Source organism: Pteropus medius, unplaced genomic scaffold (genome assembly GCF_902729225.1).
Source record: "Pteropus medius unplaced genomic scaffold, Ma_sr-lr_union100, whole genome shotgun sequence".
Lineage (NCBI taxonomy): Eukaryota > Metazoa > Chordata > Mammalia > Chiroptera > Pteropodidae > Pteropus > Pteropus medius.
The window spans coordinates 1,679,000-1,693,461 of record NW_024355695.1 but is presented as its reverse complement, the minus strand read 5'-3'; the positions used below and the strand labels follow the sequence as shown (position 1 = coordinate 1,693,461).

The window sequence follows — 14,462 nt, the reverse complement described above, 5'->3', positions numbered from 1 at the left end:
GTCACTCACTGTCTATTCCTTAAAATAAAACCACAGTTTCTACAATTCCTATAGTTCAATGAAACTCAAATTTCAACATACACCACCTGAAATTCTCATTAAAGCACAGAATGCTAGACCCAAGTTTCAGAGGTTCTAATTCAGTAGGTCTAAGATGAGGACCACACTTTGACTTTGAGCAGAGTCTCTGCTCGAGAACAGAGGCTGTTCTCAGCCTTACCTGTACAATGGAATCATTTAGAAAGTTTTTTGTGTATACTTATGTAAGTTCTTTTCTCCAAAGATTCTGATTTTTTGTGTATGTGTGGATTGAGACCCAGGTATAGATATGATTTTTTTTTTAGGCGAGGCAACCCTTGGTAGACCTCACAGATTGCAAGGAACTTGTCAGCTTACAATCCCTTATTTTTTATTTTTCATGCCTACAGGACCTGGTCTACCTAGGTGGTCTCCCATCCAAGTACTAACCAGGACTGATCCTGCTTAGCTTCCGAGATCAGATGGGATTGGGCTTGTTCAGGGTGGCATGGCAGTAGACTGGATATGATTTTTAAAAAATTTCTAACGTGTAGTCAGAGTTGAAAAATCACTGCTGTAAATATTGTCTCACAAATATATTTTGATTCCTTTTTATTCTTTTATGCCCATCACCTTTAAATATTTTTCCATTAACTACAGAATATAGGACATACTCCTTAGCATGTCTTACAAGGCCATTTACAATCTCATTGCATTCATTCATCCATTAAAAAAAATCTGTTGATGATGATGGTTGTAAAACAATATGAATGGACATAATGCCCCTGAAATTTTCAATTAAATATTATTACAATAATAAATACTATTTATTACCACAATTTAAAAAAAATAAATTGATCACCTTTTAAGCATCAGGTAACTCCACAAATCATCAAACTTCTTGCTTTTTCCTGAACATACCAGGCAAATTCATGTTAAGTCTTAACTGTATGGAATGTCCTCTCATCCCTGACTGGAAAACTCCCTTCTGACATTAAATATATAGTAAATGTCCCTTCCTACATAAAGCCTTCTCAAATTGCCAACTACAAAGAAAATTATCATATTAAGATTATTATTAAGAGTGTATTGACTTCTGGGCATGACAACAGGGTTGAGAAATGATGGACTTGTCTTTCCTCATGACCACACCAAAATTATAACTAAACTACAAAACAACCATCATTAAGAATCTCCTGAAGTCTAGCTGAACAGAAATCCTATAACTAAGGACATAGAGAAAAAGACACATCAAGACTGGTAAGAGAGGCAGAGATGCAGAACAGGCTATGTTCCCCATATGCATGTGTAGTGGTTAAAAATTTGGGGATAACTATTGCCACTGTTATTTAATATAACATTGGAAGTCCTAGCAAGTACAATCAGACAAGAGAAAGATATAAAAGGCATCCAAATAGGAAATGAAGAAGTCAAACTATCGCATGCGGATGACATGATTTTCTACATAGAAAACCCTAAAGACTCCACAAGAACACTACAAACAATAAGCAAATACAGTAAAGTTTCTGGATACAAAATCAATGTTCAAAAATTCATAGCGTTCCTATACTCTAATAATGAAGTGACAAAAAAAGAAGTAGAAAAAATAATTCTTTTTGCAATTGCAACAAAAAGAAGATATCTCAGAATAAATTTAATGAAACATGTGAAGGACCTATATATATATAATGAAAACTATAAGACCCTATTAAAAGAAATTGAAGAAGATACAAAGAAATGGAAAGATATTCCGCATTCTTGAATTGGAAGAATCAACATAGTTAAAATGACCATATTACCTAAAGCATTATACAAATTTAATACAATCTCCATCAAAATCTCATCGGCATTTTTTAAAGAAATAGAAAAAATAATATTCAGATTTTTATGGAAGCACAAAAGACCCCAAATTCCCAAAGCCATCCTGAGAATAAAGAATGAGACTAGAGGCATTACTCTGCCTGACTTCAAATTATTCTACTAAGCGGCAGTAATCAAAACGACATGGTTTTGGCAGCAAAACAGACACACGGACCAGTGGCACAGAATCAAGAGTCCAGAAGTAAACCCATATTTATATGAGCAAATAATTTTTGACAAAAATGTCAAAAACATACAGTGGAGAAAGGAAAGCTTCTTCAATAAATGGTGCTGGGAAAACTAGAAAGCCACTTGAAAAAGAAGGAAACTAGACTGTTGTCTATCACCACACACCAGAATTAACTCAAAATGGATTAAAGACCTAAATATAAGACCTGAAACAATAAAATGCATAGAAGAAAACATAGGAACTAAATGCAAGGACTTTGGACTTAAAGAGGTTTTTATGAATTTGGCCTCAATGACAAGGGAAGTAAAAGCTAAAATAAATCAATGGGACTACATCAAACGAAAAAGCTTCTGCTCAGCTAAAGAAATCGTCAACAAAGTAAAGAGACAACCATCCAAATGGGGAAAATATATTTGTGAGCAACACCTTTGATATGGGCCTAATATCCAAAATATACAAAAAAACTCATACAACTCAATAACGACAACAAAAATGATTCAATCAAAAAATGGGCAGAGGACCTGAACAGACACTTCTCCCTAGAGGACATACAAATGGCCAACAAATATTAGAAAAGATGCTCAACATCGCCAGCTATTAGGGAAACGCCAATCAAAACCACTATGAGATACCACCTCACACCTGTTAGAATAGCTATAATCAACAAGACAAGTAATAAATTTTGGAGAGGATGCAGAGAAAAAGGAACCCTCATCCACTGCTGGTGGGACTGCAAATTGGTTCAGTCACTATGGAAAACAGTATGGAAGTTCCTCAAAAAAAACAAATATTGATCTACCATATGATCTGGCAATCTGTCTACTGGGCATTTACCCTAAAGACTTAAAAACCCATACCCGAAATGGTATTTGTACACCAATGTTCATAGCAGCATTTTTCACAGTGGTCAGGACATGGAAACAACCGAAGTGTCCTACAATAGTTGATTGGCTAAAGAAGCTGTGGTACATATATACAATGGAATATTACTCAGCCATAAGAAGTGAGAAAATACTGCCATTTGTGACAACATGAATGGACCTCGAGATAATCATGCTAATAGAAATAAGGCAAAGAGAACAAGTCGAAAATCACATGATATCACTTACATGTGGGATATAAACCTAAAAGCAACAAATGAACAGAACAAACAGAGACTAATGGACATGGACTATAGACTAGTGGTTACCAGAGGTTAGGGCAAATTGGTTGAGGAGAGGGGAGTGAGATGGATGGGGTGTTAAAAGTATCATATATTGGGGGGGGTTGGGTGAGGGTGAAGTGGGTAAAAAGGATCAAATATATGGTAGCTGAAGGAAACTGAACCTTGTGTGGTAAACACACAGAATATACAGACGTCAAATTATAATATACACCTGAAAATTATATCATTGTATTAATCAATGTTACAGCAATAAACTTAATTTAAAATAATTAGGGGCTATATCAGCTGCAGAGATCTCCCCCTGAGGAACAAGGGGTTCCAGCCACACACCAGGCTTCCTAGCCCAGAGTTGCAGTGCTGGGACAAGAGTCCCCAAGCTTCTGACTGTTAAAACCAGTGGAGACTGTGGCTGAGTGTGATGGAGGGTGGCTAGAGTCCCAGGTGTTACACTTAAAGGACCCATGCACTAACTTACTATTAATAGACTTACTTGCTCTGAGTTCCAGTGCTGGGGCAGTAGCTTATAAAGCACCAGGGACATATGGGGAGGAACTGAATTTTCTGCCTTCAGGGTATTGGCTGAAATGGTTGCTTTCCCTGAGACAAAAGTACTGGCAGAATCCATTGTTCTTATGTTGATCCCTCCCCCATCTCAGCATGTATATACAGGTGCCCTCCTTATCTGACTCTTTATCAAGCCAGCTAGCACAGTTCACCCAGCCCTGGTGATTCCCTGAGACCCCACCCTACCCTATTTGTAGGCCCACTCAAGCCACTGCCAGTTGCTTTTTTGTATAAACGTCCTGTCTTGGTTAATGTTGCATACTTTCCTAAAATTTCTCAAAAGTTTACAATCTCCAAAGAAGTAGCATCTGGCCTCAGCGAGCCCCATACCCCTTACTAAGCAGCCTGAAGCCTGGCAATAGTAGCAGGCAGCCTTGCTTCATGTCTTAGATTCTCTCAGGCACCTCCAAGGAAAGCACAGGTAAAGGACATCTGAAGATTGCTTGTGGATTATACCAGGTAGCCCCAGGCAGAGTACTGTTAACAGCTGGACTTCTCCTGTGGTAACACTGATCCTAGGAGGACCAGGAGTCTGGCACATCCAGTGGCCAGTTTCAGACCGTGCCAGAGCACCACTGGACCACAGCCACAGATAACACATCAAAAGAGCAGACTGGGAAGACAATACAGTCATACTAAAGTGAATCCTGCTCTGTAAGGTCAACCCCTGCACAATAGCTTCTCCACTGTAGTCACTGACAAGTCCTCACAACCGATTAACCTGTGAGGGTCAGTTCTATCCATTGACCTACAAACAGCAACCAAGATTCACCTACAACAAGAAGGCAAAAACAACCCACACAAATGACACACCTATAGCACCTGGATCAGGTGACAAATGAGACAGTGCCACTAGGAACCATAGGACGCCTACTATATAAAGTTACTCTACCAAGACTGGAATACAAAGTAGCTCTAGCTAATACATAGAAACAAACGGAGGGAGTCAGCCAAAAAGGGCAGACAAAGAAACATGTTGCAAATGAAAGAACAGAACAAAGCTCCAGAAAAAGAACTAAACAAAATATAGACAAGCAATCTACCAAATGCAGAGTTCAAAATACTTGTTATAAGAATGCTCAATGATCTCAGTGAGAACATCAACGAAGACATAGGAAACATAAAAATAGACAGATAAAACATAAAAAGAGCCAGTCAGAAATTAAGGCAATAACTGAAATAAAGACTAGAGTAGAGAGGATCAATGGAAAATTAGATAAAGCCTTTGCTTTATCTAATGTAGAAGATAAGTTAGCAGAAAGTCAATCAGAATATCAATAAGAAAAAAGTATCCAAAAAATTAGGATAGTTTAAGGGACCTCTGGGATAACATCAAGCATATCAATATTTGAATCAGTGGGGTGCCAGAAGGAGAAGAGCGAGTGCAAGGGTTTGAAAACCTATTTGAAGAAATAATAACAGAAAGCTTCCTGAACCTGGTGCAAGCAATAGACATCAAAGCCCAGGAAGCCCAGAAAGTCCCAAACAAGATGAACCCAAGGAGGCCCACACTAAGACATATCATAATCACAATGCCAAAGGTTGATGGTAAAGGGAGATCCTTAAAAGTACCAAGAGAAAAACAGCTACCTACAAGGGAGCTCCCATAAAACTATCAGTTGATTTCTCAACAGACACTTTGCAGGCCAGAAAGAATTGACATGAAATATTTGAAATGATGAAAAGCAAGGACCGACAACCAAGATTACTCAGAAATGCTATCTTTTAAAGTCTAAGGACAGACAGATAAAGAGCTTCTCAGATAAGAAAAAGATAAAGAAATTCATTACCACCAAACTAATATCAAAATAAATGTTAAAGAAACTTCTAGAAGAAAAAATAAAAAAAAGATAAAAAGTATGAGTAATAAAATGGCAATAACTAAATATCTATCAACAATTACTTTAAATGTAAATGTATTCAATACTTCGGTCTAAAGACATAGGGAGGCTGAATGGATAAGAAAAGAAGACCCTTACATATGATGCTTACAAGAGACTCAATTCAGATCAAAAGACACACAAAGACTGAAAAGTAAAGGGATGGAAAAGTATGTTTTATGAAAATAGAATTAGATAAACAAAAAAAACTGAGGTAGAAATACTTATACCAAAAAAAAAAAAAGACTTTAAAACAAAGCTATAACAAGAAACAAAGAAGGACTTAGTAATACGATCTTTGGGTATTTATCTGAAGAAATTCAAAACACTACTTCAAAGGTACATGTGCATCCTTATTTACAATTGTCAAGATATAGAAGCTACCAGGGTTTCTGTTAATGAATGAAAGGAAAAGAAAGGATTGTTGCATATATAAAAAGATTATTACTTGGCCATTAAAATGAATGAAATATTGCCATTGCAATAACATGAGTGGACCTAGAGGGTATTGTGCTGAATAGAGTAAGTCAGACAGAAAAAGACAAATGCCAAATGATTTCACTTATATGTGGAGCCCATATAACACAATAAAGGAAAAAAGATAAAATTATAAATCATAAAATGGCAATAGCTACATATCTATCAACAATTACTTTAAGTGTAAATGAATTAAATGCTCCAATCAAAAGACACAGGGTAGCTGAATTAATAAGAAAACAAGACTCATACATGTGCAATTTACAAGAGACCCACTTCAGATCAAATGACAGAGACAGATTGAAAATAAAGGAATGGAAAAAGATATTTCATGAAAATGGAAATGAAAGAAAAGCTGTGGTAGCAATACTTTTATTAGACAAAATAGACTTTAAAACAAAGGCTATAATAAGAAGCAAAGAGGAAAATTACATAATGATAAAGGGATCAATACAATGAGAAGACATAACTCTAGTAAACATATATGACTTCAACATAGGAGCGCCTACATATATAAAACAATTATTGACTGATATAAAGGGAGAAGTCAACAGTAACACACTCATAGTAGGAGATTTTAACACCCCATTGGAACCAATGGACAGATCTTCCAGACAGAAAATCAATAAGGAAATGACAGGCTTAAATGACACAGTAGACCAGATGGATTTAATTGATATTTACAGAGAGTTTCACCCTAAAGCAGCAGAATACACATTCTTATCAAGAGCACATGGACACATTTTCCAGGATAGACCACATGATAGACCAATAAACAAGTCTCAATAAATTTAAGAAGATGAAATCATATCAGATGGCTTCTCCAATCACAATGGTATAAAACTAGAAATCAACTACAGAAAAATACTGAAAAGTACACAAACACATGGAGGCTAAATAACATGCTACTAAACAACTTGCTACTAAGCCTTGATATTAACAATGACATCAAGGAAGAAATTAAAAGATACCAAGAGACAAATGAAAATGAAAACACAATGATCCATGGGATCTATGGGACACAGCAAAAGCAGTCATATGCAAAATATTCATAACAATGCAGGCCTATTTCAAGAAATAAGAAAAATCTTAAGTAAATAATCTAAACTCAAAAGAACTAGAAAAAGAGCAGCAAACTAAAACCAAAGTGAATACAAAGAAGGAGTTACTAAAGATCGGTGTGGAAAAAAACTAAATAGAGTTTAGAAAAACAATACAAAATATCAATGAAACCAAGAACTAGGTTTTTGAAAGGATAAAAAAAAAATTGATAAGCCATTAACCAGATTCGTCAAAAAGAGAGAAGATCCCCATAAATAAAATCAGAGTTGAAAGAGAACTACAGACTCCATAGAATTACAAACGATTATAAGAAATTGGACAATCTGAAATAAATGGATAGATTTCTAGAAACATACAAACTTACAAGACTGAGTCAAGAAGAAACAGAAAATCTGAATAGACAGATTACCACCAACAAAATCAAATCAGTAATAAAAAGTCCAAAAAACAAGTTTGGATAGGATGGCTTCACAGTTAAATTTACCAAACATTCAAAGAAGGATTAACACCTATTCCTCTCAAACTAGTCCATAAATTTTAAGAGAAGGAAGGCTTTCTAACTCTTTTTAAGAGGAAACCATTATCCTGATTTCAAAACTAGGCAAAGTCAGAAGACTGATGTCAGAAATATGGCAGAGCGAGAGATGTCCCCAGATCTCTCCCCTTGAAACAAGAATAAGATGAACATCTAAAACTCAACAGAAAACACCCAACCTGCACACAAGCACGTCTGAGAGTGGGATCTGCACATAAGAGCTACCACAAGTCAGAATCCTGGGAGTCAGGAAGTAGACTGGGAGAAACAAAGAAGCTACATCTTGCAGCTGGAACTCCTGTAGAAGGAAGGGGAAGGGGAGAAGTTGTGCCAAGTTCCCTGAACATTCCTGCCTGGGATAGCGGTGAGCTCCATGTGGCCGAAGGCAGTGCCCAGGGATCAGGGCAGAAAGCAGAAAGGTAGGGACAGCAGAAAAGCAGGAAAGGCAAAGAAGAGGGAATGGCAAAGAAGCAACAATTAATTATTACTAGCGACAGTTGTAAAACACAAGGTTGAATGAGATCCCTCAACACCCAATCCAGAGGGCCTCATCCCCATATCTTCCAAGACCGAACACCGTGTAGCACCAGGAAAATCTGAGCAAAAGTTATGGAAACTGTTGCTAACACAGAGACTGAGATTGAGGATGGCAAGCATAATTAAACATCTATAAGAAAAAATAGGCATTAATAAGACTTTATAAAAAGTAGGAATCCAAGAGGCTTAGATGACACCTACTGGAAAACAAAAGAAAAATGTCATCTTAGCAACATGATAAAGAGAGATCTTTATACAATAAATCTACTTTCTGGAAAGAAAAAAAAAAAAGCAGAATACACTTCCATTAATGTCCAGACTGAGAAATAATCCATTAAAGACCATGAACAACAAGGTGACAAGGCATCTCAGAAAAAAAGAGAAAAATCTCCAAAAAATAGCTTAAAGACATAGAAATATGCAACTTAAATGACAGAGAATTCAATATGGTACTTCTGAAAAATTCACTGAGATCCAAAATAATTCACAGCAACAATATCAGGAATTGAAAAAACAACTGGATCTGCAAAATAAGTTATTTAGCAAGAAGACTGAAACCCTCAAAAAGAACCAAATAGAACTTCTAGAGATGAAGAACACACTGCAAGAGTTGAAAAATGAAATAGCAAGCTTGGGAAACAGAGTCGACCAAGTGGAGGAAAGGATCAGTGATATTGAATATAGAAATCTAGAAACAAATCAGAAGGAAGAAGTGAGGAACCAAAGAATAAAAAATAGTGAAAGAGAAATACAAGAACCAGCTGATAACATCAGGAGAGGAAACAAGAATAATGGGCATTCTCGAAGAGGAGGAAAAGAGCAGGGATTAGAAAGCATTTTCAGAAAGATAGTTGAGAATTTTCCAAATCTAAAAAATGAACTGTAGCTTGGATATCAAGAAGCCAACAGAAAACCCAATTATCTCAACCCAAAAAGCCCTTCTCCAAGACACATTGTATTAAAATTATCAAAAATCAATGACAAAGAATTCTCAGGACAGCCAAGAAAAAGAAGATGGTAACCTATAAAAGAAAACCCAATAGATTATTGTCGGACCTCTCAACACAACCTGTACAAGCCAAAAGGGAGTGGAAACAAATATTCAAACTATTAAGTGAAAGGAATTGCCAACCAAGAATAATAGACCCAGCAAAACTCTCCTTTAGATATGAAGGAAGAATAAAGACCATTCTAGACTTAGAAAAATGGAGGGAATTTTTTACTATGAGGCCTACATTACAGGAAATACTGAAAGGGGTTGGCTCATCTAGAATGAAATGACGACAAAAAAAAGATATAACTATGAGTAAGGCAACTAGCAGGCAGATAGAAGCGGAAGAGTGCAACCCTTAGTAAGAACGGACATTATAAGGTTAAACAGTAAGAAGAGTTTTGTTATTGCAAAATAATAATGAACTTTCAGCATACATACGGACAAATCGAGACAACAATAACAGAAAAGGAGAGGATTTAAAGATCCATATTTGCAAAGGGGAATGAGATAAGGCACACATGGAAGAAAATGGACTAGTATGTCTATATATATGTATGTATATATAAATACCCTCTACATAATTGTAATGGTAACCACACAGCAAAGATTCTGAACATAAAACAAGAAAGACCAGAGTGAAAATTCACAAAATATAACCAAAATAAAAAATAAAATAGACACACAAGGACAAGGAAACAATGGAAATACCAAGCTACCAGAAAGCAAAAGATAAAATGACTATAGGAAAACCTCTTTTTCAATAATCACCCTAAACGTAAATGGACTGAACACACCAATAAAAAAGCACATAATTGCAGTTTGGATCAAAAAACAAAACTCAACCATATGCTGCCTCCAGGAGACACATCTCAGCTCCAAAGACAAATATAGACTCGAAGTGAAAGGGTGGAAAATGATATTTCAAACAAATGGTGTTCAGAGAAAAGCAGGAGTAATGGTACTAATATCGGAGGAGAAATGATGACAAACACTGCAGAAATGCAAAAGATCATACATGAATACTACAAAAAACCATATAACACCAAATTTAATAACCTAGAAGAAATACACCAGTACTTAGAAAGATACAATCTTCCTAAACTGAATTGAGAAGAACTGGAAAATATAAAAGGACTGATCAGCGGTATGGAAATTGAAACGATCATAAAACCTACCAAAAAGTAAAAGTCCATGAACAGATGGTTTCACCAGTTTATTCTACCAAACATTCAAATAAGATCTAATACCTATTCTCCTCAAACTCTTTCAAAAAATTGTAGAGGAGGAAATACCTTAAAACTCATTTTATGAGGCCATTATTACACTGATACCAAAACCTGCTAAAAATAATGCAAGAAAAGGAAACTACAGACCAATCTCTTTCATAAACACAGATGAAAAAAATCCTAAATAAGATACTAGCTAACGAATACAGCAACATATTAAAAAGATTATACACCATGATCAAATGGGCTTCATCCCAGGGGCACAGGGATTGTTCAACAAATGCAAATTGATAATTATGATACACTACATAAAAAATTAAAAAGGAAGAATCATATGATCATATCGATAGATGCAGAAAAAGCCTTTGACAAGATCCATTTATGACCAAAACACTTAACAAAGTCGATATAGAAGGAAAGTACTTTATCATAATAAAGACCATATATATGACAATCCCCATTCAACATTATACTTAACGGTGAAACTTAAAAATATTTCCTCTAAGATCAGGAACAAGACAAGGCTGTTCACTAGTGCCACTGTTATTCAATATAACATTGGTGGTCCCTATGAATGCAATAGGGCAAGAGAAAGATATAAAAGACATCCAAATAGGAAACGAAGTCAAACTGTCACTATTTGTGGATGACATAATTCTCTATATAGAAAACCCTAAAGACTCCACAAGAACACTACTAGAAACAATAAGCAAATATAGTAAAGTTTCTGGATTCAAAATCAATCTTCAAAAATCCATAGCTTTCCTATACTCTAATAATGAAATGTTTGAAAATTAAGGGTAAAAAATAATTCCTTTTGCCTTTACAAGAAAAAGAATAAAATAAAATACTTAGGAATAAGTCTAGTGAAATATGTGAAGAACCTATATAATTAAAACTGTAAGACTTTATTAAAAAAAATGAAGAATACACAAAGAAATGGAAGGATATTTTGTGTTCTTGGAATGGAAGAATTAACATAATTAAAATGATCTTATACCTAAAGCATCATACAGATTTAATGCAATCACCATTAAAATCCCATTAGCATTTTTTAAAAGAAATAAAACAAAAATTATCAGATTTGTATGGAAGCACAAAAGACCCTGTATTGCCAAAGCCATCCTGAGAATAAGAATGAGACTGGAAGCATAACTCTGCCCAACTTCAAATTATACTTCAAAGCGGTAATAATCAAAACGGCATGATATTGACAGAAAAACAGATACACAGACCAGTGGAACAGAATCAAGATTTCAGAAGTAACCCATGTTTATATGGGCAAATGATTTTTGACGAAAAAAACAAAAACATACAGTAGAGAAAGGAAAGCCTCTTCAATAAATGGTGCTAGGAAAACTGGAAAGCCACCCGCAAAAGACTGAAACTAGACTGTTGTCTATCACCACACACCAGAATTAACTCAAAATGGATTAAAGATATGAATATAAGATCTGAAACAATAAAATGCATAGAAGAAAATATAGGAACTATACTCATGGACCTTTGACTTAAATAGTCAAAGTCTTGAAAACCCATATCTGAAAACCCATATTGAATTTGACCTCAAAAACAAGAGAAGTTTAAGCCAAAATAAATGAATGGGACTACATCAAACTAAAACTTCTTCACAGGAAAAGAAATCATTAACAAAATAAGGAGATAACCATCCAAGTGGGAGAAAATATTTGCAAAGCCTCTGTTAATGGCCTAATATCCAAAACATACAAGGAACTCATACAATTCAAAACAACAACGACAAAACAAACCATTTCATCAAAAAATGGGCTGAGGACCTGAACAGACACGTCTCCTAAGAAGACATACAAATCACCAACGGACATATGAAAAAATAGGTCTATGGCCATTCCACCCTGAACAAGCCCAATCCCGTCTGATCTCAGAAGCTAAGCAGGGTCAGGCCTGGTTAGTCCTTGGATGGGAGACCACCTAGGAAGACCAGGTCCTCTAGGCGTAAAAAATAAAAATAAGGGATTGTAAGCTGACAAAGTCCTTGCAATCTATGAGGTGACCTAAAAAAAAAGGTCAACTTACTAGCCATTAGGGAAACACAAATCAAAACTACAATGAGATACCATCTCACACCTGTTAGAATAGCTATAATCAACAGGACAAATAATAACATGTGTTGAAGAGTATGTGGAGAAAAAAGGAACCCTCATACACTGCTCATTGGACTGCAAATTTGTACGACCACTATGGAAAACAGTATGGAGGTTCCTCAAAAACTAAGAATTGATCTACCATATGATCCAGCTATCTCTCTACTGGGTATTTACCCAAAAGTCTTGAAAACCCATATCTGAAAATATATATGTACACTGATGTTCATAGCAGCATTATTCATGGTGACCAGGATATGGAAGCAATTGAAGTGTCCTATGACAGATGATTGGATAAAGACACTGTGGTACATATATACAATGGAATATTACTCAGCCATAAGAAGAGGTGAAATACTGCCATTTGCAACAACGTGGATGGACCTTGAGATAATCATACTAAGCAAAATAAACCATATAGGAAAACTTGAAAACCATGTGACGTCACTTATATCTGGAATATAAACCGAAAAACAACAAACAAACAGGACAAACAGAGACTCATGAACATGGACAATTGATTAGTGGTTACCAGAGGGTGGGAGGCAGGGAAACAGGGGAGGTAGATGGATAAAAGTAGTCCAATATATTGTGACAGAAAGAAACCTAACTATGGATAGTGAACGCACAATGCAATACATACACACACACACACGCACACACACACAAACATATACCTTACTGCTAAATTTTACACCTGAAACTTACTGTATTTCGTTAATCAATGTCACCATTAAAAAAAAATACGCAAGGGTGGTTCCATAGAGTAGTGGTTAGCATGTCTGATTTACACGCAGAAGGTCATGGGTTCAAGCCCTAGCAGATACCTCGGGTGTGCCAGGCCCTGGAAGCATCAGGCCCCCCAGGTGCGCCAGGCCCAGTGTGTGCTGCGAACATGTGGGAGGAGACGCCCCGCCTTTAGAGATTCAGTTCTTAAGGGGAGTCGGCAACATCCGTAGGTCAGGGGTGGAAGTGGTGGTGGTGGTGGGGATTTTAAAAAAATGTAAGCGCAGTCAGTACAAAAAAAGAGAACTGTACGATGATATCCCTGATGAACTTTGATGCAAATATCATTAGCAAACCAAATTTAACAATACATTAAAAAGAACATACACCATGATCAAGTGGATTTATTCCTTGGATTTATTCCAAGTTTGATTTAATATTCACAAGTTAATTAGTGTGATAAACTACATTAATAAATTGAAAGATAACAATCATATGATCATATCAATAGATGCAGAAAAGGCATTTAACAAAATCCAGCATCCATTTTTGATTAAAAAATAAAATAAAAAACTCTTAGCAAGGTGGGAATAGTGAGAACATACCACAATATAATAAAGAGCGTATGACAAACCTACAGCTGACATCATACTCAATGGGGAAAGTCTAAACTGTCACTATTTGTGGATGACATAATTCTCTATATAGCAAACCCTAAAGACTCCACAAGCACACTACTAGAAACAATAAGCAAATACAGTAAAGTACAGGATACAAAATCAACAATCAAAAAACTAGAAGAGAAGGTCGATTGAGATGGATTTAGTGCCTTAGTTTAAGTAGTAAATGAGGTGAGGAAGGAAGCCATATAGTTTTCCCCCATCTGGCCCTTTTTTTGAGTGTTCTGAGAGCCTAATTCTTCATTTGTTTCTTTGCTTGTACATAGTTGGTTCATTAAATTATTCTTTCCAATTTTCAATTTAATGTCGGTGTCACTTTTAGTAATTGCAGGTATCTGTGGAAATAGGAGATGCTTCTGTGGCTTGTTGCAATTTTAGGTGCTCCCTTGTTTCCTGTTACGGGGACATTTTTAAGTTAGATTGTT

General features: G+C 35.8%; 2 pseudogenes; one reads left to right on the top strand and one right to left on the bottom strand.

Moving 5' to 3' along the window:
* Window positions 1–419: 419 nt before the first annotated feature.
* LOC120599898 (uncharacterized) lies at window positions 420–538 on the bottom strand (annotated as a pseudogene).
* An 11,826-nt stretch (window positions 539–12,364) lies between these two features.
* Window positions 12,365–12,483, top strand: LOC120599899 (uncharacterized; annotated as a pseudogene).
* The last annotated feature ends 1,979 nt before the right edge of the window (window positions 12,484–14,462 follow it).